This window comes from Mesoplodon bidens (assembly GCF_964165515.1).
Source record: "Mesoplodon bidens genome assembly, chromosome: 8".
Classification (NCBI taxonomy): domain Eukaryota; kingdom Metazoa; phylum Chordata; class Mammalia; order Artiodactyla; family Ziphiidae; genus Mesoplodon; species Mesoplodon bidens.
Genome location: NC_138165.1, coordinates 113,243,966 through 113,270,495, shown reverse-complemented (window position 1 = coordinate 113,270,495; position 26,530 = coordinate 113,243,966). Strand labels below are relative to the sequence as shown.

The 26,530-nt window shown below is 49.2% G+C and overlaps 1 protein-coding gene across 4 annotated transcripts in view; it reads left to right on the top strand.

Moving 5' to 3' along the window:
• The first annotated feature begins 14,489 nt into the window (after positions 1–14,489).
• The window catches only part of KIF1A (kinesin family member 1A), an 89,187-nt gene continuing 77,146 nt past the window's right edge, over positions 14,490–26,530 (top strand). For all 4 annotated transcript variants that reach the window (XM_081241671.1, XM_081241670.1, XM_081241669.1 and 1 more), the window contains exon 1: positions 14,490–14,549. The gene's annotated coding sequence lies outside the window, so the exon portion shown is untranslated. The remainder of the gene's footprint in view (positions 14,550–26,530) is intronic.

The window sequence follows — 26,530 nt, the reverse complement described above, 5'->3', positions numbered from 1 at the left end:
GGATGGAGACTGTGTTTAATGTTAGGTTTTGATCTATCTCTTTTTTTTTTTTTTTTTTTTTTTTTTTTTTCGGTACGCGGGCCTCTCACTGCTGTGGCCTCTCCCGTTGCGGAGCACAGGCTCCGGACACGCAGGCTCAGCGGCCATGGCTCACAGGCCCAGCCACTCCGCGGCATGTGGAATCCTCCCGGACCGGGGCACGAACTCGTGTCCCCTGCATCGGCAGGTGGACTCCCAACCACTGCGCCACCAGGGAAGCCCGATCTATCTCTTTTTGAAGTTAGGAAGATTCATGCTATTACTAGTTTAAGAATTTGTATCAGGAATCATTGTTGAATTTTACCAAATGTATTTTTTGCATTGATCAATATAACATGGTTTTTCCTGTTCTACCCTATTAATGTGATGAATTTAATTATAAGATTCCTAATGTTGAACCATCCTTTCATTCTTGGAACAAATTCTACACGGTCAAGACATGTCATTCTTGTACTGTACTCTTCAGCCCCACTTAGGATGTTTGCATGTATATTAGAAAGTGATATTAGTCTTTAGTTTCTCTTTTGTGCTATTGCTGATGTTGATCTCAGGACTACGTTACCTTCAGAGGACAAATCAGGGATCGTGACATATTTTTTCTGCCTTGGATCACTTTAGATAACAGATATTATGTTCCTGGAGGAGTTGGGAGAACTTGCCTATGCAACAATCCGGGCCTAACCCGCGAGCATGTGTGAGGGAAGTCAAATCATTTACTGCGTCTTCCATTTTTTCCCCTGTGTTACTGGACCATTCAGGTTTTCTCTCTCTCTGTGTTTTAGTCTGCTCGGGCTGCTACAACAGAACACTATGGACTGGGGGGCTTAGAAACAGCAGGAACTTATTTCTCATAGTCCCGGAGGCTGGAAGTCCCAAACCAAAGAGATAGCAGATTTGGTGTCTGGTAAGGTCTGCTTCCTGGTTCACAGACATCCGACTTCTCCCTGTGCCCTCACACTGTGGAAGGTAGGAGGGAGCTCCCTGGGGTCTCTCTTCTAAAGGCACGAACCCCATTTGTGAGGGCTCCACCCTCATGGCCTAATCACTTGCCCAAGCCCCCACCTCCTAACACCATTACATCAGGGATTAGGATTTCAACATACGAATTTGGGGGGACATAAACATTCAGTCTATAGCACCTTGTGAGAAAATCTTGGTAATTAATATTTTCTTAGAAAGTTATCAATTTTATTTAGATTTTCACTTTTTATATAAACATTGCATTTTAAATATCTTTTCTGTAGTTATATCCTCTCCTCATTTTCAAAGAACCAATCCTTTTTTTTTCTTAAGTCTAATTGTTGTTTATATTCTATTTCATAATTTCAGGTTTTCCTTAGCTTCTTTCTTGTACTATCTGTTGAATTTTGTTGTTGTTACTCATAATCTAAATTTTGAAGTTGGACTTCCCTGGTGGCGCAGTGGTTAAGAATCTGCCTGCCAATGCAGGGGACATGGGTTCGAGCCCTGGTCCAGGAAGATCCCACATGCTGCAGAGCAACTAAGCCCATGCACCACAACTACTGAAGCCCACGTGCTCTAGGGCCTGCGAGCCGCAGCTACTGAGCCCGTGTGCTGCAACTACTGAAGCCCTCACGGTCTAGGGCCAGTGTTCCACGATAAGAGAAGCCACTCCAATGAGAAGCCCGCGCTCCACAACAAAGAGTAGCCCCCACTCACCACAACTAGAGAAAAGCCTGCACACAGCAATGAAGAAGACCCAACGCAGCCAAAAAAAATAAAATAAAATAAGATAAAAAGATAAATTCTGAAGTTGAATGTATAGGTCAATCATTTTCGATCTTTCTTGAATTCTTACCAAGCATTTAAGGCTTGAATTTGTTTCTTTAACACAATGGCTACATCCCATTGGTTTTGAGGAAGCACATTCTCATTCTCATTCATTTCTAACTAGAGTATAATTTCAGTTTTATTTCCTCATTTAACCAAATAAGTTTTTTAAGTTCTAAGATGTTTGATTTTGTCCCCCGGAGCTACACTTTTCTTGTTTACTTCCTGTTTTATTACCTGGGGCTCAGAGAAAGATGACCTGTACAGTTTCTTCTTTGAATAATTTACTGATATTTTGGAGGGCTCTAGGCCTAATTAAAATTATGTCCACGTTCTTGGGCTTTTGCGAAGGGGCAGCATGTACTGGTGAGGGTTCCAGGAGGAAACTCGCTAGGGTAGCTGCAGAGAGTTCGTGAAGGGCTGTTTATTCAGCGGAGGCAGGGCTGGGGGCCCCTGAGGGAGGGGGAGCCCCAGGAGTCAGCAGCGCTGGGAGTCTGTGTCAGTCCCGGAGGGCACAGGGAGGGGCCGCACCAGAACCTGGAGAAGGTTGTGCGGGAAACAGAGCCCTCAACAAGGGTGGCAGCCCCCCAGGCGAGATCTGAAAAGGAGGCGCTGGGGAAACCTGCCCCCACCTCCCCCCACCTCTCCTCCTGCCCTCTAACCTCCTGCTGGACCCTCCCACTGGCTGAAACCAAAGCAGAGCCCAGAGGAGTCAGGGACAGAATGGGTGGAGGCTGATTGGGGAAGTCGGGGGTCAGGGAGGGGGTCCTGTCCTGTGAGCTGCTGGGCATCACCACCGCAACACTTCCCACTTTGCAGAAATTTCCTGGGGAAGGCTCTGTCTTCTGTAAGACTGCAAAGTTGCCCTGAGCAGGACGGTGTCCTACCCAGCCCCTGAACCCTTACCGGCATCTAGCAGTGTGCTGGACACCCTCCATTCTGAACCCCAGAGCACCTGCTCTAGCCCCCAGAGCCTCCCCCTGGCTTTACATGACAACAGAATCCATGCCGCATCACTGGGAGCCTCAACCATCCCGCCCTGGATGCAGCTCAGGGTGGGTGGCGGGAGAGTCCTGATTACTAGCCCTACCTAACAACCTATTCATGATACAGAGAAGGGCACCCTTCCTGTTCCCTCACCCTACAAGCCCAGACACAGCTCAGAGCTTGTGGGGTCTTTGCAGATGCTCAGAGGAGGGAAAACAGTGGAGGGGCCGGGAGGGGGGTGTTGGGGACTTTGACCTTTAACGAGTCAGCATTTCCTTCTGGTCTGGGTCACGAAGGGAGCTTCTGGAAGCAGCTGCTGTTCGGACACGGTCCCCCACAATGGGCTCTGGCCCCAGCCCAGCCGCCTGGCTGCCAGCTGCTGCCGGCCAGACACTGAGTCAGCAATTGGCCGTCAGGCGCACCCAAAGCAGAACCCAGCAGAGCTATCCAAACGCAGTGCAGATCCCCTCCAGGCCTCCCAAGCCCAAAGCCCAGGGACCCGTTCACTTGGGGCCTCGCCAACCTCCACCCTCGACTGGGTGCGGATCTCCCAGCTCTGCTCTGGGTTCCAAATCTGGGACCCGGCAATGCCTCTCTCCTGCAGGTTATTTCCCTTCTTCATAAAGTTTGATAACATTGATCTTACCTCCTGGGTGATTCTGCCGTGAAGTGAGATTGGAAATGGTTAAGGGGCAGGGTGTTTTCCTACAAATTCAGACTCCTGGGCCTCATCCCAGCCCTGCCCACTTTCCAGGGGAGGAGCTCAGGGGTCCGGCTAATCAGAGCCTCCAGTAATTAAAGCCTGGGGTGGGCCAGTCACCTGGGAACCTGCTTCCTACCATCCCCCAAGGGCTGCTTCACCCCCTGTGGCTCTGGCCCCTGAGAAGCTACTGGAGTCGTAGAAAGTGTGTTCAACCAGGGGTCTGGCTCAGACTGACCGAAAGTACCCGGGACCCTCAGGGCCTTTTCAAGTCTCTCAGCCTTGGTTTCTTCATCCACAAAATGGGGTTGATAATTGTGCCTCCCTGTGCAAGGGGGCCTGCGTGTAAGGAGCTCAGTTATTCAAAAGTAAGCACTTTGCAAATTCTGCAGCATGATACAAACGCTGGCAGGGCCCAGGTTACTGGTGCAAGCCCAGAGCCGAGCCCAGAGCCGAGCCCAGAGCTGTGTCCGTATGCGGGCTTGAGGCTCTCTGCCTGCTGCCCCTCCGTGTTAACATGTGCTCAGCCTCAGGCTGCCCTCGGGTCAGCCTGGTTGAGAGTCCCAGCCCTAGGACTCGAGTCTCTGGCCAGTTCTGGACCCCAGCCCCACTGCATATGCTGGGCCAGTGACGGGAGCTCTGCTGGGCCTCTTCCCCTGCACCCAGGTCAGTGGCTGGTGTCTGGTCCCTACCCCATCTCAGCAGCCTCCGGTGGGTCATACAGGAATCTTGTCCGCACTGTTGCTGAGGTTCCTGGATGCTTGCACACGTGTTGGCCTACCAGCCTGAGGAGTCTGTGTCGTGTTCTCCTGCCCAAGACTGACCCAGACAGCCAGGTTCTCAGACAATTCACACACTGCCTGTTGGCTCACTTGCTTTACTCTTCCCCAAACTCCAAGGAGGGTATTGGGCTCACTTTAAACACAACAACATGAGACTCTCAGAGGATGAAACAAATGAGAACTCAGAGGGTGGAAACGTTCCATCCAGTGGTGAAGGCAGGAAGGCTGCATGGAGGAGGCTTTCTAATAGGGCTTTGGAGGATGGGAGTCTCAGTTTTAGGGAAAGGCTGCAGAAACTGAAGAGAGTGTGACTTCAGTGTAGCTCTGCAGATGCCTACAGGGCAGCGGTTCCCAACCTTTTTGGCACCAGGGACTGGTCTCGTGGAAGGCAAGTTTTCCACGGATGGGCGGGGTGTGTGTGTGTGTGGGGGGGATGGTTCAGGCGGTAATGTGAGCGATGGTGGGATGGGGAGCAGCGGATGAAGCTTCGCTCCCCTACTGCTCGCCTCCTGCTCTGCGACCCGGTTCCCCACAGGGGCCCGGGGGTTGGGGACCCCTGCTATAGGGGATCAACGGGGACCAGGTGGACAAGGGAGCTTCAGCCAGATAGGGGAGCTCTGTCCAGCTCTGCCTGGACATCAACGCGTTGACGTGGAGCAGGTCTGTCCCTTCCTGGCCTCAGTTTCCCCATCTGTAAAATACAGATAAAGGCCTTCCAGTGTTGGATCTTGAACCCCACCGCGACGCAGCTCGAGCCCCCGCGGCCTGGCCTCACCTCACGGTCCGGATCCGTACCCCGCGGGGCCCTCTCGTCGCAGGGGCCAACGGCACCTCCGTCCGCGGGGATGCGCACCCCGCTCTCAGGACCAGGCCAGACACGCCCCACCGTTGCTGTGGCAACGGCGTTCCCCTGCGGCCCCGCAGAGCCCGGAACTCGGCTGCAGTGGGTTGCCACGGCAACCAGGCGGCACCTCCAAAGGGCGGGGCCTCCAATGAGAGTGGCCTCCAGTGGGGCGGGGTCTCCAGGGCCTGGACCGCAAGAACACCAGATGCTCCGTGGCCCCTGAGGGGAGGCGGGCTTGGGCAGAGGAGGTCCAGGTTGAGGCAGTGCAGCATTGTTCAAATTCCACGTGTCCCCTCAACTCCTCCAGGGCTCCCATCTAGTTCCAGAGCAGCCTCACATCCCACCACTCCCCCAGCTGTGGCTCCTTTTCAGGCAACCTGTCTTTTCATTCCATCATTCATTCATTCATTCATTCATTGTCTCTGGTTTCTGCAGATTTGGTTTTCTTTTTCCTATTCGGGATCATGCTGATTCCTCACTAAGTATTTCTGTCTATCTACAATTCTGGAAAAGTCTAAGCCAATATTTCTGCAAATATGGTTTCAATGAGTCTATGCCTCCTTCAAGAATTTCAGGAACATTTCTCAAGCACAGGTCATGGCTTCCACCTGGCTCCCAGCTTCCCCGGACCCCACCACCCATCTTTGGCTTTTCTGCTGAGCCCTGGCCTAGCCTAGACTTTGGGTGCCCACCAGGCAGGAGCCCCGGCCCAGTCTTTTCCTCCCAGCTTCCCCCCAGTTCAAGCACATTCAGGCCCCAGGGATGACCCGTGTTGGACAGTCGTTTTCCTGACCTGGACCTGCCATCCTGCCCGTAGAGCTCCTTCAGCTGGCTCCTTACCCACCTGGTTCACCTGGTCCCCTCTGCACCTGCCCAGTTGCTGTCCAGACATTACCAATCTGCCGCCAGCTCACCTTGACTGTAGCCACCACTACATTTTTAGTTTCCTCTTGGTTTGTGACACCTGGGTAGTTTTTCTTTTCTTTTTGCAAGCTTGGTTTGTGTATTTTGAATTTTGTAATATATTTTTCTACAACTTATTCTTATGAGGTTAAACCATTCGAAATTACCATTTTTCATGATCCAAATTAGTTGAACATAAGCAATTTTATATAACGTATTCTAATATTTGGACAGGCTGGGGTCTTTCAACATCGCTTAGCCTTCGGGAAGTCTACAGCTTTGATAGATTTTTAAAACTTAAAAAACTTAATGTAATATTTATTAGTATTGTAAATGGTGCCAAAAAAAGTAAAGAATGAAAATGGGTCTTAATTTCTACTCTTAGATAGTGCTACTGGCCTACAAAAGATATCCCTGAATATGAGTAGAAAATTCAAACTATATAAACAGAAAGTAGACAGATCGATCGATTGATCGATCGATAGATAGATAGATGGATACTTTTTTTTTTAAGTGAATGCAACCTTGTTTCCCTCCCCCAACAGCAGTCCCAGCTCTGGCAAACACTGCCAACTGCTTCTTGTGATTGTTTGGGTATATTATGCACACTCTTCTGTGCCCCTTTTAAATAATTGAACAAACATCTCGGTGGTCTTTCCACACTGGCACACAACTTTTGAGACTCATTCTTTTCAGTAGCATCAGAGAAATCTCTCCTGTGTACCCCAATTAATTTAACCAGGGCTCGTGGGTGAACACCTTGGTTATCTTGTCTCTTGGGAATATTTTTTTTTTTTTTTGGGGTACGTGGGCCTCTCACTGCTGTGGCCTCTCCCGTTGCGGAGCACAGGCCCCAAATGCGCAGGCTCAGCAGCCATGGCTCACGGGCCTAGCCGCTCTGCAGCATGTGGGATCTTCCCGGACCGGGGCACGAACCTGTGTCCCCTGCATCGGCAGGCAGACTCTCAACCACTGCGCCACCAGGGAAGCCCTCTTGGGAAATTTTTGTGCGCAGATACTGCCGGCAGATTTCTATCCGTGGGATTACTGAATCAGGGAGGGGGCACCTGAAGTGCAGACACGCCCAGAAAAATCTCTCCACTGCCCCAACCACAGCTGTGGTGTGGAGGGGCTCCTTTCCCCACACCCACAGAGTGCTGGATGCCACCAAACATTTAAATTTTGGACAATCTGACAGGTCAGAAAAAAGATCTCACTGTTCTGATCTGCATTTCTTTAACTATGATTATCTTTGCTTATTGACCCATTTTCTTTCTGTAAAGTGTCCCTTTCATAGTCCGTGGCCATTTCTCTGGTGGTTACTTATAGTTTTTGCTATTAGTTTGCATAAGCTTTTTATACCTCGAGGAAGTTCCCTTCATCTTCATATGTTTTGAAATATTTTTTCCAGGGTAGGGTTGGTCTCTCAATTTTGTTTATGATGTTTCAGCCATGTAGATGTTTAGTTTTTTTTTTTTTTTTTTTTTTTTTTTCTTTTTGCGGTATGTGGGCCTCTCACTGCTGTGGCCTCTCCCGTTGCGGAGCACAGGCTCTGGACGCGCAGGCCCAGCGGCCATGGCTCACGGGCCCAGCCGCTCCGCGGCATGTGGGATCCTCCCAGACCGGGGCACAAACCTGTATCCCCTGCATCGGCAGGCGGACTCTCAACCACTGCGCCACCAGGGAGGCCCAGATGTTTAGTTTTTATGTAGTCCATCTGTCTTCTTTAGAGCAATCAGCTTGTGTACCCTGATTTCTCCACACCAAGATGTTGAATGCATCCATTCACACTTCATTCTAGTTTCCTAAAATGTCATTTTTTACAAATAAGTGTTTACTTCGTTGGAAATTTATCTTGATGTCGTGTCAGGTGAGATCGAATTTTATGTATTTCCTATAGTGTCCTACACCAGTTATCAAATCATCTATTTTCTCCAAATTTTTTGAAATGATACTTTTATCATAAACTTTTGATCTATTTTCTTTTAATACTGGCATACTTTTAATGATTAGAATATCATGATATGTTTTAATATCTAATAGGGCAAATCCTCCTCATTCTTCTTTCTTTTTAACAAATTGCCTCACTAGTCTTTCATGTTTGTTTTTCTACATGAACTTCTGCTGCTTTTTTAACTGAGATTGCAACAAACGTGTAGCTTTAATTTAGGGAAAACTAGACCTTTTACAATATCACCTGTTCCTTTCCAAGAGTATACTATATTTTTCCATTAATTTACCTCTTTTCATGGATTTTCAAAGTTTTCCTACCTAATTTCTTTGTAAACAAGAAACCTGCACATTTCCTGTTATTTACCTTTCTTAATACTATTGTGATTAGACTCCTCCATTATAGGCTCTAACTGGTTATTATTTGTTTTTATGGAAACCGTTGCCTTCTCAGTGAGAGTTTTTCTTACTTCTCCCTAAAGTACTGTTTCCCATAGCTTTTCACTCATCCCTTAAATTTTCTTGGTAGATGATTACGTCACCTGCAAATATTGATACTTTTGTTTCTTTTTTTTGTTTCAATATTTTTACCTTTTTTTCTCATTTGTAATTTCATTGGCTGATTCTTCTAAATAAAACAGAGATGATAATGCACATCCCTAGTTAAATGGGAATTCTTTTGCTGTTTCACCATTACGAGTATTGTTTGTATAGGGCTTACCGTGTGCCCAGCCCTGGACCCAGCATTTCATACATGAATCCTCACCACTGCCCTTTGATGTTGGTACTGTTCTTATCCCACCAACAGGAGAGGTGACAGACATAGGTGCTGGTGAACTTGCCCAGAGTCACACAGCTGATGGAGAGTGAAGAGAGACACTAATCCATGCTGCCCCTTGGCTGGACTCTTTTTTTTTTCTTTCAGTAATCTCTGTTCAAAGATCTTTTTTTTTTTAATTATATATTTTTTTATTAGTTTCTGCTTTATAGCAAAGTGAATCAGTCATACATATACATCTGTTCCCACATCCCTTCCCTCATGCATCTCCCTCTCTCCCACCCTCCCCATCCCACCCCTCCAGGCGGTCACAAAGCACCGAGCTGATCTCCCTGTGCTCTGCGGCTACTTCCCACTATCTATCTACCTTACGTTTGGTACTGTATATATGTCCATGCCTCTCTTTCGCTTTGTCACAGCTTACCCTTCCCCCTCCCCATATCCTCAAGTCCATTCTCTAGTAGGTCTGTGTCTTTATTCCTGTCTTAACCCTAGGTTCTTCATGACATTTTTTTTCTTAAATTCCATATATATGTGTCAGCATACGGTATTTGTCTTTCTCTTTCTCACTTACTTCACTCTGTATGACAGACTCTAGGTCCATCCACCTCATTACAAATAGCTCAATTTCGTTTCTTTTTGTGGCTGAGTAATATTCCATTGTATATATGTGCCACGTCTTCTTTATCCATTCATCTGATGATGGACACTTAGGTTGTTTCCATCTCCGGGCTATTGTAAATAGAGCTGCAGTGAACATTTTGGTACATGACTCTTTTTGAATTATGGTTTTCTCAGGGTATATGCCCAGTAGTTGGGTTGCTGGGTCATATGGTAGTTCTATTTGTAGTTTTTTAAGGAACCTCCATACTGTTCGCCATAGTGGCTGTGCCAATTCACATTCCCACCAGCAGTGCAAGAGTGTTCCCTTTTCTCCACATCCTCTGCAGCATTTACTGTTTCTAGATTTTTTGATGATGGCCATTCTGACTGGTGTGAGGTGATATCTCATTGTAGTTTTGATTTGCATTTCTCTAATCATTAATGATGTTGAGCATTGTTTCATGTGTTTGTTGGCAGTCTGTATATCTTCTTTGGAGAAATGCCTATTTAAGTCTTCTGCTTGGCTGGACTCTTATCCCCCAAGACCCTGAAGGAATGCTGTCTCCTAAAGTGAAAGAAGCCATCTTTCCCTGAAGGGGGTAGTTATTTGCTTTTTAACCAGAAATGGATGGCCCTTTGGTCAAATGCCTTTTCAACACCTACTAAAGTCATCCTCTTTCTTTTTATCCTGTGACTTACTAGCATGGTAGATTATAATGATGGAGCCCTTAATATTGAACCACCCTTGCCTTCCAGAGAATTTAGTCAAGGTGTAGGATCATTTTAATGTTATTTAGATCGCAAGCCATGTATGGCTCTCAGTCTCTGAGTGTGGCCTCCTTTCCACACTGCAATGAGGTGAAAGCAAGAAGGTTGGTTATGCTGTGGACATTTCTGCAGCCGAGGTCTGACCATCTTTTCAGGACCTGTGTCTGCAGGAAGAAGGAAGGGCAGCAGCCCCCAGCCAGAAGCCGGGAGACTCCTTGACCTCAGTTCTGAACCTGTCAGATTTACTGGTTTTCCTTTATCCATGAAAAAAAAATCCACAATTTCACCTGCTGCCCCCATCTTTCCAGAAGCTGTTTCGAGTCCATAGCGGAGTGAAGCCCTTGAGTTGATACATTTGAAATGCAACCTAAGCGGACATTTTCAAACCAGAAAGCATCATGATGACTGGTGATGGGGTGGAGCACACAACTGAAAGCAGATGCCAACCTGCATCTCAGAAGGGGGTCAGAGCGTGATTTGGAAAAACACAGGGAAGTGCGCTGTGGCAGGGCTAAAATATGAAGGATTTGATTGTTAAGCCAGCCATTTTAATGGTGGGGAGGGGCACTGATGCTAGGCATCCCAAAAGAAAAAAGATGTTAAAACAGAGAAGAGAAAATATTTGAAAAACAAAGGAAATGAATTTTCCAGAATTCAAGAAAAATAAACAACTTCAGATCGAAGGACTCACAGACTGTCAAACAGGAGACAGAAAAGTCCACACCATAAGGAAATTCTAGAAGCATCCTGAGAGAAAGAACATGGAACTAGAACCCAATAAGTGTTTGACTTCTCAAAAGCATACAAGAAGACCACAAAGTCGTATTTTTAAAGTATTGAAGGAAACAAACTTTGCACCTAGAATTTTACATCCAGTGAAATTGAAAGTATTATAAAAAATAATCTCAGAAATACAAGGTTTCAGAATGTTTCTACCCAAGGCCCACATTAAAAATACTTTGTATTTCATAAGTAACACAAATGAAGAAGACTCTTCAAGAGGTATGGACAATAAGGATGACCAAGTTTCTTAGAATGTGTATTAATTGTCTTAAAAGTGAGGACAAAAGAAAAGAAATAGAGTATATCCACAATAACTCAGAACTGTGTAATTCCAGACAATCTCATTATTGCCAGGGAGTGAGGAATAAGTGACCAAACAGATGGTGAGTAGGGAAAAAAGAAAAAAGAAAAAGAAAAAGAAAGAAAGAGGGTTTTAAATTAAGGGCAATTGCCATAAAAATAAAAATAAGAACAAGGATGAACCACCAGAAGAATATATACTCAAAGAATATATACTCAAAGAGAAACAGGAAAGAATATATATAATAAATGGAAATTTTTAATAAGATGGCAAAACTAAGTCTCAATATAACAGTTCTATAAATGTGAGTGGGTTAAATTCCAAGTAAAAGGTGGAAGCAGTCTGCATTTTGAAATCCTCACAATGGGTTGCCTAAAAGAGACACACTTAAAGATACAAAAAGTTTAGAATAAAAATGTTGGCAGACGACATACTAGCCAATATGGACCAAAGGAAACTGGGTTGACCTCTTCATATATGACATTCAAATTTAAAGCAAAAACAAACAAACAAACAGAAAAAAAAAGCAACAGATGAAGAAGGACATTACATGCATGCTGATGAAAGGGGCTGCAGAATGATAATGCACATCCATCAAAATCATTTAAATACCTAAGAGTATGCCTCAGTGTCCATCAAGCAACACCCGCCAGATTTGCACGGAAAAGTAGATATTTCAACAATTGTAACTGGAGACTTTAACTTAAAAATTATAATTTAACAGCTCAAGTAGACAAAAATTAGCAGAAATCTCCAAATTCTGATCAACATTTAATAATTCTGAACTTTTAAATACATACAGAACTTCATACCCATCATACAGAGAACAAAACCTTTTGAGCACACGTAGAATATTTACAGAAATAGACAATGTGTTAGGACATAAAGAAGCCTCAATAAGTTCCAGAGGAGAAATACACGCAGACTGGGCTGCTGTCCTCCATTTGTGCTTCTAAATCCCCTTTGCCCGATGCTCTAAGAGATTGTCCTACATAGACCATGTCAGTGGGTGAGTTCAGCCAAAGGGAGCACTGACAGATAGCAGAGAGTGAGGTTCAAGGGTCTTTTTCCCAAGTCCCTTCTGATGGGTGCTCAGGCTGGCTGCGTTCCTCAACTGAGGCCTCTGCTCCTAGCCAGGGCACCTCCACCCCCCACCCCTGGGGCAATCAGGAGACAGTGTCACTTAGTTCTGTGGTTCCCTACTTCCTACCCACACCTTTGTAAGTACTCCCTTTACCAAGCCCTGCTCAGTTTGAGTGTGCCATCTGCTTCCTGCCAGGATCCTTATGGAACACAGACTATGTTCTCAGACAATAATGCAATTAAATTAGAGATTGGTAACAAAAGTTTATAATAAAAGAAACACTATTGGAAAATAAATAACATTATTAAGTAACACATGGGTTTGGGTTTAAAAGGAGATCACCTGGAATATTAAGAAATATTTAGATCTGAATGATAATGAAAACAGTGTATGTTCAAATTTTGTGAGACCCAGCTAAGGCAGTGCTATAGAAGGAATTTTGTGGCTTTAAATAGATCAGCAATTTAGAAGAGTTACAAGTAAATGAGCTAAGAATTTACCTCGAGATAGAGCAACGGATCAAATCCAAAGAACCAGGAAGGAAGGAAATAATAGATAAGGACAGAAATAAATGAAATAAAGGGAAAGTTGAGAAGATTAACAAAGCATAAGTTTGTCCTTTGAAAATGTTAAAAAAGAGAAAAATGCAAATAAGCAAAATACAGAATAAAAAGGAGAAATAAGTACAGAAACAGTAGGTATAAGAATAAATTTGCTAGTATTTATTCTAAAACCTCAGTGAAATGGACTAATTCCTAGAAACATGTAAAATGCCAAATCTGGCTCAAGAAATAGAGAATTTGACCAGAGGGATAACTATGATGGAAATAAAAGGATAAAAGACCCACCCTTCCTGGGGGGCCCACATAGTTTTACTGTTTCTACCAAAAGTTTGGAAGAACAATAACTTCTCTTTTATGCAGGTGGTGCCAGGGAATAGAAAAACAGAAGCTACCTGGGGGGCTTTGGAGGGTAGGGTGGTCTCCTTTGCAGAAGTGTATGTGTCTGTGCCCTTGCTACTTTCAAGGCACAAGCCCCACGGATGCTGCAAACTGAGGTGAAGCACCTCCCTTACTGCACAGTGTGAGGAGTAAATGGTTAAGCGGGTAAACCTTGGGGGCAGCGCCTGGCACCTGCCCGACGCCACCGAGGTCCTGGGGATGCGGAGGAGGCTGACGCAGGGGCTGCGTGGGAAGGGGGTCCCGGCGCCCCAGCTTCAGGGCGGCAGGACGTCACCACACCCACCGCAGTTCCGGTGGGTGAGCTGGCCAGAGGCTTTGTCAAATTTGCCCAGCAATGGGGTATGCGGAAGGAGGTCGGTGGCACGCAAAGATGCCAGTCCGTCCCTGGTGGCCTGCTTTCCGGCTGGGGGATTGACAAAGGCTGGGGTTTGCCAGTGTGGACCGAGAGCCGCGTGTGACTTGGTCCAAGGAAGTTAAGCTGGAGAAACAGGGTGTGAGGACGGGGGCGCTGACGACCTGGAGAAGTGGGACGAGAGGATGGCGGGGGTCTCCACCCGAGGCATGACGGGAGGAGAAGCGGCAGGTCCACTGACTGGCCGGTTGCATCATCCCCGCTAGGAGGGCTGTCTGCGATGCTCTGGTCTCCCTCCAGGGCTCTGCCCAGACGCCAGGCGCGATTGAAACTCACCTGTTACACCTAGAAGTCAGTATCCCTACCACCCCCGACAGCCCCTCCACGGTGCAAGGAGGGAGGCCACCAGAGTTTTGTCCCTCAGCGTCGATGCGTCTGTACTGCTGGCATCGCGGGTGGGGCAGGTGAAGATTTAGTGGTTCCACTTGAAAGGGGTACGAGTCGGGGAGGGCCCGGCTCGCCGGGTCCGTGGGTAAATTCGGGGGGGGGGGCGCCCAGGCCTGCGCCAGGGGAGGGGGCGGCGCGTCCGGGCCCGGGTGTCGGTCCCCGACTCCCCCACCTATCGCACGGCGGTGTCAGCGGTGATGTCACAGCCCGGCCCCAGCCTCATCCCCGCCGCAGCCGCGACGCCCGTCCCTCTCCCCGCGCGACAAACCAGCTGGCGGCTGGGGCTTGGGCGCCGCGCGCAGCCAACCAGCGCGGCGGGAGGGGCGCGGGGCGGGCCGGGCCGGGGGCCCGCAGCCGTCACGCGGCGCCGCCGTCAGAGCGCCGAGAGCAGCCCGGGAGCGGCAGCAGCTCCGCGCTCGGGGACCCGCGCCCATGCCCGTGCTCATGCCGGGCCGCCGCCAGTGACGCCGGAGAGGTAGGGCAGCGGCTCTCCCGGCTTCCCGAGCCCCGCGTCCAGAACCTGCACCCCGCATCCTGCACCTGCATCGCCTGCGCCCCGGGGCGGGGAGCTCGCGCCCTGCGCTGGCGTCCTCTTCTCTGCCAGAGGCGCTGGCGCCGCGCGGCCCCTTCCCTTCCCCCGACCCTCCCCGGTCCCCGCGGAGAACAATGGTGCAAATTCAGGGGTGTCCGCCCTTCTTTAGCAGCTGGGCAGGGCCCTCCGGAAAGGCCCCTCCGATGCAGCCCTGGCTGCAGGGGGACTCTCGTCTGGGATGGGCGGGGGTCGTTACGGGGAGGGCGCAGGCAGCTGGCTGCATCTCGAGACACCCTCCCCCCTTCCCCGATCTTCCCCTCCCCTGGAGTGGAGCCATTCCTAGGGATGCGGCCGGGACTGCGACCGGACCGGCGGGGGAGGGGAGGGATGGAGAAAAGGCGAGAGGATGCGGATGGGGCATCCGGGAGGGGGCGCGACTGCAGCGGCCGGGCCGGAGGGGAGGGCACTCAAGGCTGCCGGGCGCGGGCAGAGGCCCTGGTCCCCGGGGTGGGGGAGGGCGGATGCTGGAGCCAAGAGCCAAACCAGCGGGCAGGCGGGCGGGGGCTGCGGCGGTAGGGCTGGGCCGCCAGCTTGGTGCGCACCTCCGAGACTGCCCATCGCCCCACCCCAAGTCGCGTCCTCCTCCCAAGAGACCCCTTCTCCCTTCCAGAAAGACCCACGGTTTGGGAGGGGCCGCCTGCGGATGCGGCCTGCGTCCACGCAGCCAGCGCCCCAGTAACAGGTGTGGCCTGCAGGAGGGGAGGGGGCTGCGAGGCCGCGACGTCTCGGCTGGCGGCGCTCCCCAGGCGCCTGGGCTCGGATGACAGGGACACTGCAGCTTAGACCCTTTCGCTAGTCCTTTAAGCTGCCTCTCGCCCTTACTTCCCCTCCAAACCCACCGCGCAGCCCTCCCGGCGGGCAGGGAGGGGCCGCAGTCTGCCTGGCGCTGGGTGGGCTGGGGGACCTCGGGCCGCAGGGGCGGAAGGGGGAGGGGAAGGAGGGAATGCCAAGTCATGGGGCCTGCCTGGCGCGGGCGCGACATCGCCCCGGCGCGGACCCGATGCGCGCCCACGTTCCCGGGAAGAGGGACTTTCCCACAGAGACCCGCGGACCCCTCCCCAAGCGGCCGCCCCCTCCAGGGGATGCCTGCATTGCTGGGATAAAGGCCTGTTAGAGCAAAGGATTGGATCTTGCGGCTGCGGAGAGGAGGCGGTGCGGAGAGGCCCCTGCGGCGCAGGGCTGTCCCTGTCCTAACCCTGGGGAGTCAGCGTGACACCCCAGCGCGCGCTTCTGCAGGACAGTCACACCTAACCCACCCTCTCCCTGCTCTCGAGCTGGCTGAGGGCCCTTTACTGGGGCAACCGTGCCCATCCCCCTCTCGGTCTGAGAAAGCTGCTGCAGGTTTGAAGGGAAGCTCTGGGGTCTGGAGTGGGGGCTTAGGGCTGTACCTGCGGCGGCCATTTTGCAGGTGTGGTCGGCCACCCGCCTTAGCTGAGCCTGAGGGGTGGGGGTCGTCAGGAATGAAGCAGGTGTGGCACTTCCAGTGGGTTGCAGCGTCTGCAGTGTAGGGTGAAGGATGCTGCCGGGGCCAGGGCCATGTCTCAGGGGCTGATGCTTGCAAGGAGGCCGCTGGCTGAGAGACCCAGATGAGGTGGAGGGGACAGTCAGTCTCTACCTGGGTGTGAAGTCTTGTGAGGGTACTGGGTCAAAGCCAGGGAAGGGACTAGAAACTCCATCCCATGCTATGCCCGGATCTGAAGATGAGCAGGGAGTTGCCTGTGGGGTGCGGTCCACAGGACAGAGGGAAGATCAGGCGTGGAGTCAGGGCCCCATGACCCCAAGGCTCCCAGGGAGGGCCCCTTTGAGGAGGGCCTGCCAGGTGCCTGCTGTATGTCCACCCACTGGCTGCTAGCCCTACTGAGTGTCCTCCCATCCACCTCCCCCCGTTGGAGTGGCCCATAGACTGCCCGTCCTGGGGCTTCCCGATGGGCCAGCCATGGCCAGGTGGAAGCTGAGGCTCTGCCTAAAGCCCAGAGGTGGGGTGTAGCGGGATTCACACCCAGACTCACTGGGCACAGGGGGCCCAGCCACCCAGCCTTGTCCCCCTTCAGTCCCCCTGGTGTCACCACTGCTGACCCAGGGCTGGCCACGTCCTTTGGACGCAGAGCAGGGAAGTCCTCCCATGGGCTCTTGGAGGGTGGGATGGGGTTGGGGGAGGGACCGGGACTGGGGGGGGACAGACATGGGTGGGAGGTGGAGATGGGGGGCATAGCCTCAGGAGAAGACCCGGAAGGGATGGGGCAGTCTTCATAGGCCCATTCCGCTCAAATAGGCCAGCCAACGTGGGTGAGCTGGGCGTGGCAGGGTGGGGAGATATTCTTATGGGGTCCTGCTATCACAGGATTGGGGCCCGTGGAGGGGCTACCAGCACTGGGAACCCCACCCTGGACTTTAGGATTGACTGACCAGGGCCTGTGCTCAGGCCTGCCAAGCCGTTCAGATCTGAGACCCTTCTGAGTCTGGAGGGGCCTGGGCTGCCTCCCCTGGGATGGAGAGTGGCTGGCCAGGGGCCACTCCGCAGCGAGTGACCCCCAGGATGAGTGCGTGGCTGCCCTCCTGCCCAGTCCTACGTGCTGCCTAGAGCACTCCCCGTTCAGTATTCTTCGGCCCAAAGGACCAGGCTCACCACACCTACCCAGATGTGCCACTCCCGCTGTCTCCCCTGCCCCATACCCTGGAGCACCTCTGAGAATGCTGGAGGGGCTGGACCATGCCCTCCCCCAAACCTCTCAGTTTTGCCAGGGTGCCCAGGGGCACCGCCAGGCTGCTGGGCCTGCTCAGTACTCTGTTCTGTCCAGTTAGCTGCTGGAACTCTTCCCACCTGGCCTCACCCTGCACAGGCAGGCCCAGGGCAGGGGGCAGGGATGGGGTTGATGGCAGGTGTGCTTCACCGTCCCACCTGTTCTAGCAGGTTTGCTGAGCACCACCAGGGTCCTGGCTTCCGGCCGAGGGGCGCTGGCTGACCCAAGGCTCCCCCAGCGCCCCAGTGCAGAGTAATGGAGACGTTGGAAGGGTGGAGGGTACGGTCAAGGTCAGCGGTCAGCTGAGGCTGAGCCTCCTGACCCCTCTGGGGTTTTCCCCAGCCCCTCCTGCGGGCTTTGCCCTCCCCCGACACACACACCCTGAGCCTGCTCCCTCCCAGCTGCCACCCCCCACCCCCCCCCCCCCCGTGCTTGCCGGAAGCCGCTCCCCTTGCAGCCTCCTGGGTGTCACCCCTGGGATTGGGAAGGACACACCGCCTGAGTGGCTGGGCCCCGCTTCTGCCTGATGCCTCTCTAATGCCTCTGCTGGATTTAATCTCCTAATCCCGTCCTTGTGTCTGGGCCGGCTGAGCCCTGGTTCCCCCGCCCCCGCCTCATCCCCCGCTCAGGAGCCCGGGAGTGGGGAAATGCCCCCCCTGCCCCTCCCTCTACCTGGGTTTCAGGGCTCCCTGGGGTCTGGGGAGGACAAGCCAGGACCCCCCAGCCCTGGCCTCCTGTTCTCACTCCTCACCCTTCCCCACTTGGCCCTTGGGCTGACTGGAGCCGCTACTCGGATACACACTCACACAGACACACACAGACTCACACACAGACGCGCGCACACACGCTCACACAGACTCACACGCACGCGCACACACACATTCACATACACACACATTCACACACACTCACACATTCACACACACGCTCTCACACACACTCACACACACAGATTCTGCAGCCCTCACCCGGCTTGTTCCTTCCTGGTCCTCTCTCCCCTGGAGCACTCCACATAACCCCCCACTGTGAGATTCCAGCCCCCCTCCAGTGCTGCCAGCACCTTGAAGCCTGCCTTAAGCACCCCTGAGGGCCACCCCACCCCACGTAGGTAGTTTGGGGGTCAGTGAGGAGGAAGTGAACACTGATTAGGAGCAGACTGCATTGCACATCTCCGTGTGCCCCCTTGTCCGCACTCCCAACACCAACACACAGGTGGCGTTGTACCCATTTGTCAGATTTGGAGGCTGAGGCTCCTGAGAAAGCATGTGACTTGTCACAGAGGACCTGGGATTCCACCCCAGCTGCCTCTGACTCCAAAAACGTTGCTCTTCTAGCACTTTCTGCTCCCCCCACCCCCACCCCATTGCCACCCCATCCCGTGCCAGCACAGTGCCTTACACGCATTGGCCACTCAGTAAATGCCGGTTCCTTGTTGGGCCAGTGGCTTTAGCCCAAGGAGTTCGTTTCCTGTGGCCCCAGGGCGAGCAGCTGCCTCTCTGTCAGGGGTGGGGATTGTCTGTGTGTCTCTGTTTCCATCAGGGCCTGTCAGGGCTCCTGAAATGCAGCTCTGGGATAAGGATGGGGATGCCCCAACTGCTCCTATAGGCCCAGCTCCCTGCAGGCCCCCTCCCCTAGCCCAGCCTCTGGCCTATCCTCAGGGGTGTCAGGAGTCCTGTTCCCCCACCCCAGTCTCAGCCCTGCAAGTAACACTCAGGTAGTCCTCAGTTTCCTTCCCCATCTGTCATCAGCTCAAGCCAGGATGGTGAGGGGCACGGCTTGGTCATCAAGGCTCAAGGCCTGTGGGTCAGTGGGGACCATGCTTCTGGGGGGCCGTCATGGGGCTGGGGCAGAGGGTGACTCAGTTGCTAGTGTCATCTGGTCTTCACTCTCCATCTGCTTCTGGGGCCAGGGCTATACCACGGCCGAGGCCGTGCCCAGGAGGGCGGCAGCTCCAGGACAAGCAGTGATGCGGTGGACAATCTCAGCTGTCCCTTTCTTGTACTGAATGCATTCCTTTCATCCTCACCTTCCCCCAGCTTCTCAATCACATTCTCTCTTCCGCTGAGTCCCCTCTTTCCTGGCGCTCTCACCCCCAGAAGCCACCTCCCTCCTGCTGCTCGCTGCATCCCCTGGGCTGGATTCTCTGTCCGCTGGGCCCCGGAGCTGCTTCTTTCTTAGTTTCCTGTCTTGTTTGGCTCAAGCACATCCTTGTGTGACATCCTAAAAAGGGTGATGAGTCCTTGGCTTCTTGAGAGTGTCTTTGGTCTGTCCTCACGCTGGGTCGATGCTTTGTCTGGGGGCACTTTTTGTTGGTAAATCACTCTGAAGCCTTTGTCATCGTCACCTTCTGTATCCAGTCACCTATGAGAAGTCTTTGTCAGCAACTCGACTTTCCTCCCTGAAATCTTTTAGGATCCTTTCTTTATCTGCGGACTCCTGACCATCCATGCAGTTGGGTTACATGTGGGTTTATGTGTTTATTCGTGCTCAGCGGGACTTTTCAACTGAAGACAAGCTCTATTCTTTCATCTGTTCATGTTTCTTCCCTTTCATTTTTTCTGTTTTCCTCCTTGAATTCAGGCATTGGTCTTCTGGTGTTCTGGCCTCTTCTCTCATTCTGTCTCCTGTTTATGTCCTATTTTCTGGACAATTTTTGGACTTCATTTTCGAGTTCTTTGGGGAAGTTTTGTGTTTCAGCATTTACACTGTTTATCTCTAAAAGAACCATCTTCCTTGTCTCTAAGTGTTCCCATTTCATAGCATCCTGTTCTTGTTTTGAGAATGTAGCCTCTTCTTGAAACATTCTGAGTAAGTTTATAAAGGTTTTTTGTTGGTTTGCTTGTTTTTGCTTGTGGTTTACCTCTTTCTCACAGGGCTTGTTTTCTGCTTGTTTACTGGTCTTTCACTTTGAAGCCGTTGGGAGGCCTGCTGGGGAGTGGAAGGGTTCCTGCGATCTGGGTGGGATTCCGACTGGAGCCGAGTGTGGGGTGGGGGGTGCCCAGTGGCAGTTTTGCTGTAGGTGAAGGTGTGGGGGCCGGATGCCAAGCTGTGCCCCCAGCGCCAGAGTGCAGGGGGCCAGCGTCCACATCGAGGACCTCACTCTTGCCTGGTGTTTTCTTCCGTTTCTGTAGGGAAGAGCCTCCTACCTTTTGCCTGAGGATTTGGAAGCCATGGCCCTCTGTGAAGAGGGGGCAGGGAAAGGGGTGAGGGTTTCACCATCGAAGTGGTGGTTCCACAGGCAGACTTGCACCCAGGGCGCCCTCTTCAGCCTCACTCCCCACTCCTGCCCACCGCTGGGTCCATGAGCCCTCAGCCTAGAGCCCCCGGAGGCCCCCACTATTGTGCTACAGAGGACCACTCCCCTAATCCTCATGGAGTCGGGGGAGGGCCTGTCTTACCCACTTTGCACATGGGGCCACAGAAGCCTGCAGAGTTCCGTCCGTGCTGCTGACATCCTGGAGGTCCACTTTGAGGCCTTGGCCCCAGTCGGTTGGACCCCTGACCAGGGTCTCCCTGCCACCCTGAATTCGGCGTCAGCATTCTCAGAGCTCCATTATTTACCCCTGGGCTGTCAGTAGTGTTGCCAGGAGTGTGAGGCTCTACTGGCTGATCTCACCGTGTCCACTTGTCTGCACGTTGCTGCCTGAACCATGTTTGTGAGATTCCCTAGGACACTTCATTCACTTTTATGTCTGGATGGAGCTCCTGTATGACTGGCTGGTCTCCAGCTGCGGGGCGTTTAGGCATCTCCATTCCCTCCCTCTCAACTCCTGGACTCATGCACAACATCTCTAGTTGTGCAGTGGCTGGCCATGTGGTCTGAAGCCTTACTAGAAAATTGCCGTGTTGTTTTCAAAGTGGTTGAACCAATGAACTTTTCCCAGGTGATCTGTAAGTTCCTGTTGCCGTATCCTTAGAACAGTTGGGGTTGTTAGACGTTTTAATGTTGGGATCTGTTGGGTGTGGTTTTAGACAACACTTTGTTAATTACTATTGTGGTTGAGTATCTTGTCCTGTAATTTGCCTGTTCATGTCTTTTTGCCCATTTTTTCTTCTGTGTCTCTTTTCTTTGATTTTGTCTGTTCTTTATATGTTCTGCACATGAATCCTTGTTGATCATATGTGCTACAGACATCTCCAGGTGGGTGGGCTTCTCTTCACCCTTTCAATGGTATCTTGATGCCTGGACTTTTCCTTCTGGTGTCTTCCATGGACTTAGAAATCCTTCTTAAAGGTGAGCAGGGAGATAAGAGTGTTCGGTTTCTTCCAAAACTTTGTTGTTCACATTTAGGTCTTCAGTCTGCATGGAATTTGTTTTGGAATAAAAAGGGATCTAATTTTGTACAACTGGCCAGTTGGGTTAGTCTGTTGTAGTTTGCTATAACAGAATACCACAGACTGGCGGGCTTAACAACAACAGAAACTAATTCTCACAGCTCTGAGGCTGGAAGTACAAGATCAGGGCACAAGCTTGGTCTGGGTGCAGAGCCCCCGGAGGGGGGTACCAGTATGGCCAGGTTCTGGTGAGAGCCTTCTTCTAGGTTGCAGATGGCTGACTCACTGTGTTTTCACATGGCTGAGAGCAGAGAGAAGGAGCAAGTTCTCTTGGGACCTTTATAAGGGCAATGATCCCATTCATGAGGCTGCATCCTCATGACCTATAACCTCCCAAATGCCCCGCCCCCTAACACCATCACACTGGAGGGTAGAGTTTCAACATCGGAATTTGGGGGGAACACAGACATTCAGTCCATGACACCTGTTTTCTCAGCATCACTGGTTCAGCACCCCTTTCTCTTCTCATCAGCCTGTAAAGCCTCCTTGTCAGATGTCAGAAGGGCTGTGTGTGCAGGTCTGTTTCTGGGGTCCCTTCTGTTACAATGGTGATGACTTACTTGTCCCAGCCACCTTGTCTTAATTACTACAGCTTTATATTAGGTCTTGTTATCGGTGGGGCCTATTGCCTTCTACCTCTTGTGTTTCTTCAAACTTGTTATTGGTATTTGTAGTATTTTATGCCATATACATTTTTAGAAGCAATCTGTCCAGTTTCACAAAAAGACTTGTTTGTGATTTCATTTGAAATTACATCGAATGTTTTGATTCATTTGGGTGAAAATAAACATTTTTAAGACATTTAAATTTCTTTTTCATGAACAGGTTGTAGTTCTTCATTTATTTAGATTTTCTATAATGTTTTTGTAAAGCTTAAAAGTTTTCTTCATAAAAGATGTATGTATTTTTTGTGACCTTGATTCCTATGAAGATATTTTATATTTTTGGTTATTTTTTCAATGCCGCCTTAAAAAATATTTTTAAACTCTTGTCTCTAGTGCATACTAACATGGCTGGTTCCTAGCAACTTTGCTGACCCTTCCTACTAATTCAAGTACTATGTCTCTGGATCCTCTTGATTCCTGTGTAGATAAGCAAATAGTCTGCAAATAATGGCAGTTTGTTTTATTCTTTTCCAACCCATATTTTGCCCATGTTATTCCTTTTTCTTGCCTTATCACTCTGGCAAGAACCTCTACTACAGTGTTGAATACAAGTGGTGACAGCAGGCATCTGGAACTTGTTCCTGAATTTAAAGGAAATGTTCCTACTATTTCACCATTAAGTGTGGTATTTGGGTAGATTTTTACTAGATACCTACTATGAGATTAAAGAAGTTTTATCCTTCTATTGCCAAGAGTTTTATCACAAATGGATTTTGAAAATGACTGACTGCTTCTTCAGTATCTATCTATAGAGGACCTCATTTGACCTTTTTCTCCTTTGATCTGATATGTGGTGAATTGTATTAATAGATACCCTAATGTTAAGCCATGCGTTCTATTACCATACTGGTATTCCTGAAATAAACCTACTGCATTATCTTTTTTATTTTCTGCTGGACTTTCTTGTCAATATTTTGAACTTTTCTATCTATGTTCATCAGTGAAATTGGTCATTTCTCAAATGTTCTTTGTCTAATTTGATGCCAAGGTCGTATTAGCCTCAGTGAATGAGTTGGGGATATAATCTTTCTCCCTCTGTTTCCCTCTCTTTTTCCTGTTCTCTTAAATAGTTTGTACAAGATTGGAAATATCTGGTTTTTTGTATGCATGGTAGAACTCATAAAAAGTATCTGAGTCTTCTACTTTTCTGGTGGTTAATATTTTAAACTATTGAATCAATTTATTTAATGATTGTAGGAAAATTCAAGTTCCTACTGACAAATTTTTCTCCTGGTTATAGGTCATCTTTTCTGGCTTCTTGGCATGTGTAGTAATTTTTTAAATTGAATTCTAGGCATTTCTACATTGTGGAGCATCTGAATTATGCTTTCTTCCTGTAAAGAATGTTGGGCTTTGTTTTGGCAGGCAGTTAAATTACTTGAGGACTTATTTGATCCTTCAAGGCCTGATTTTAAGCTTTTTTAGAGTTGCTCTAGGGTAGATTTCACTTTGGGAATAGTTAAGCCCACACTAAAGTATGATTTCTTTGGGGTCTCTACTGAATGTCTGGGGGCCTGGGGTGGAGGGATCAAGAGAACTGTATTCTGGCTGGTGGGAGCACAGATGTCTTCTGACTTTGTGTGAGCTTTGGGAATTCTTGTCTTCAGTCTTCTTTGTACAGTCCATGGGCATGGACTAGTAGTCTACAAAGATGCAAGGGTATCCCTATGCAGATTTCTGGAGCTCTATTACTGAGCAACTGTTCCCTTTCCAGAACTCTGACCCACAGATTCCAGCAGCTGCAACCTACCCAAACTCTGACTTCCATCTCCCCAACTCATCAGAGTTGCTGAGCTGTTTGGGTCCCACCTCCCAGTGCCTGAGGTCTGTAAATTGCCTCTGGGAAGATTTGGAGTGATTGGAGGGAAGGGAGACTCATATGTTTCCCTTCTCTCAGTGCCTTTTGTGCCATGTCTGAAAACAGTCATTTTCATCTATTTTGTCCAATTTGCTAGTTGTTGTTTACAGTGGGAGGTTAAGTATGGTCCTTGTAACTCCTTCATGGCTGGATGTGGAAGTGCTGTAAATTTTGCTGGTAGTATTTGCATGTTCATTTACTAATAAGTCTTTTTATAGCTCTGTAGTGATTTTTTGTTTTTTGTGTTGGTTATTTAGAAGTTTATCTTTTTAAATTTCTAAACATATGGGTTTTAATGATATTTTATTGATTTTTAATTTAATTGTGTTCAAATTACATGATCATTTGATACAGAGTCTTTGAAATTTATTAGGAGTTGCTTTATGGCCTACTACAAGGTAAAATATTGAAAATGTTCCCTATGTATTAGAAAAGTATGTCTAATTTTTGAGGGCAAGGGAGCACATATGTTCATTAGTTCATGATTATTATGTTGTTCAAACCTTCTACAGCCTTATTAATTATATGTCTGCTTGATCTGTCAGTTAGTGAGAGGTGTGTTAAAACTGCCATGGTAAATTAAGGAATTATTCCATGTTGCATGACTCCTAACCTTTCTTTTATGGTTTCATCGTTTTGTCTCTCTGGGGCTATTCTGGGTAATTTTTTCTGACGTATTTTTCAGTTCATTAATTCTCTGTTCAGCTCCATTTAATTTGCTGATTAACGTGTCTGCTAAGTTTTAAAATTTAAAGGATTACATTTTTATATCTAAAAGTTCTGCATGGTTTTTCCCCTCATATTTTACTGCATTATTTCCCATTCCTGCTTATTTCTGTAAACATTTTAAGTGCACTTATTTTATAATCTGTATCTGACAATTGTAACGTCTGAGGTCCTTGAGGATCTAATTCTGATTTTCTTTTCCTTTTTTTTTTCCTGATTCTCATGGTGAATTTCATCTCTTGTGTTGGTTAATATTTCACCATCAGCTCCTATTTGACTGATCTTCATCTCTGGGAATACTGGGACCCCAAGGGTAGGAAGCTATTTCCAAGGAGGATTTGTATCTGCCTTTGTGAGGTGCTTTGGGTGCAAACACCTGAGACCTACTCTGAGCTAATTTCTCAACCTTGGGCTTCCCTGATCCTGCAGGTGAATTTTAGACCCAAACCTGCATGAGGTCAGGTCTGTGGCCTCAAATTCTCAGAAGCGCTGGCTTGTTCACCACAGGGAGCTGAGAGTCATTCAGACCAATGCCCACATCCCTTTGACGGCAGATGGCTTTCCCCAGCCTTCCACTCCACGGGGGCTGTAACTTTGCAGGATCCAACTTTTTGTGACATTTGATTCCAGTCCCGACTGCCTGTGTTTGAAGCTATGTCTCCCATCCCCCCACTCAGCAGGTGAAACCCAATTCTCTGCATTTCTGGCATCAGCAAAGGCCTGCAGCTTCCTTCTGGATGGGCTTGTGGGATGGGCTCCCCACGTTCATTTCAGCTCCTTCTTTCTCTTTCCCCCCCTTTTCCAGAATTCTTTTATTCTGATGCTTGTTATTTATCCCAAATTTCTAGGTGATTTCTAATGGGAGGGTATCTCATCCATCATATTGCCAGAAATAGGAGTGTCTCAATCACCTTTCTCCCCCAATCAGTTTTGAAATATTAATTTTAATGAGCAAAACTGATTTTTGTTTTCATGCACACCAGCGCTTGTCAACCGAAAGTGAGCTAACCTTCTCTCTCCCTCTTTCCCTGAACCGTTTGGTAATTATTTTAAAAATAATTCTTTTTAGGTAAAATATGAACATTATTTAGAAGAGTCGAATGTATCTACAAAACTCATTTAGAAAATCAGCAGTTTTTGGTCTCTATCTGCAACCTCTTTCAACTCCCTTTAGCTGTTTGTTGTTACTTTTTCGTTGTTGTTACTGTTGTTATTTAGCTCTAGATTGCTAAATAATGTGCTATTCTGCTCATTTTTGGCCAGTTTAAGAAGTTACATAGATAGAATTATATAGAATTTAGTGTTTGGTTCATCATTTCTAATTTATCTTCTCTCCCTCCTTAAATGCCATTGAATTAACAGTAGAGGTAAACTAAAGAAAGACCTAAATGCTTCCATAAGGATAAAAAAACAGAAGATAAGGCTCAGCAACCACATTTGGAAAATGAAAAGCAGAACCCATGTGGTAACTGACAGCAGGTCCAGGAAAGCCAAAGGCACGGAGGGAAATTGGGAAGCAGCCCGCGGACGTCCTCACAA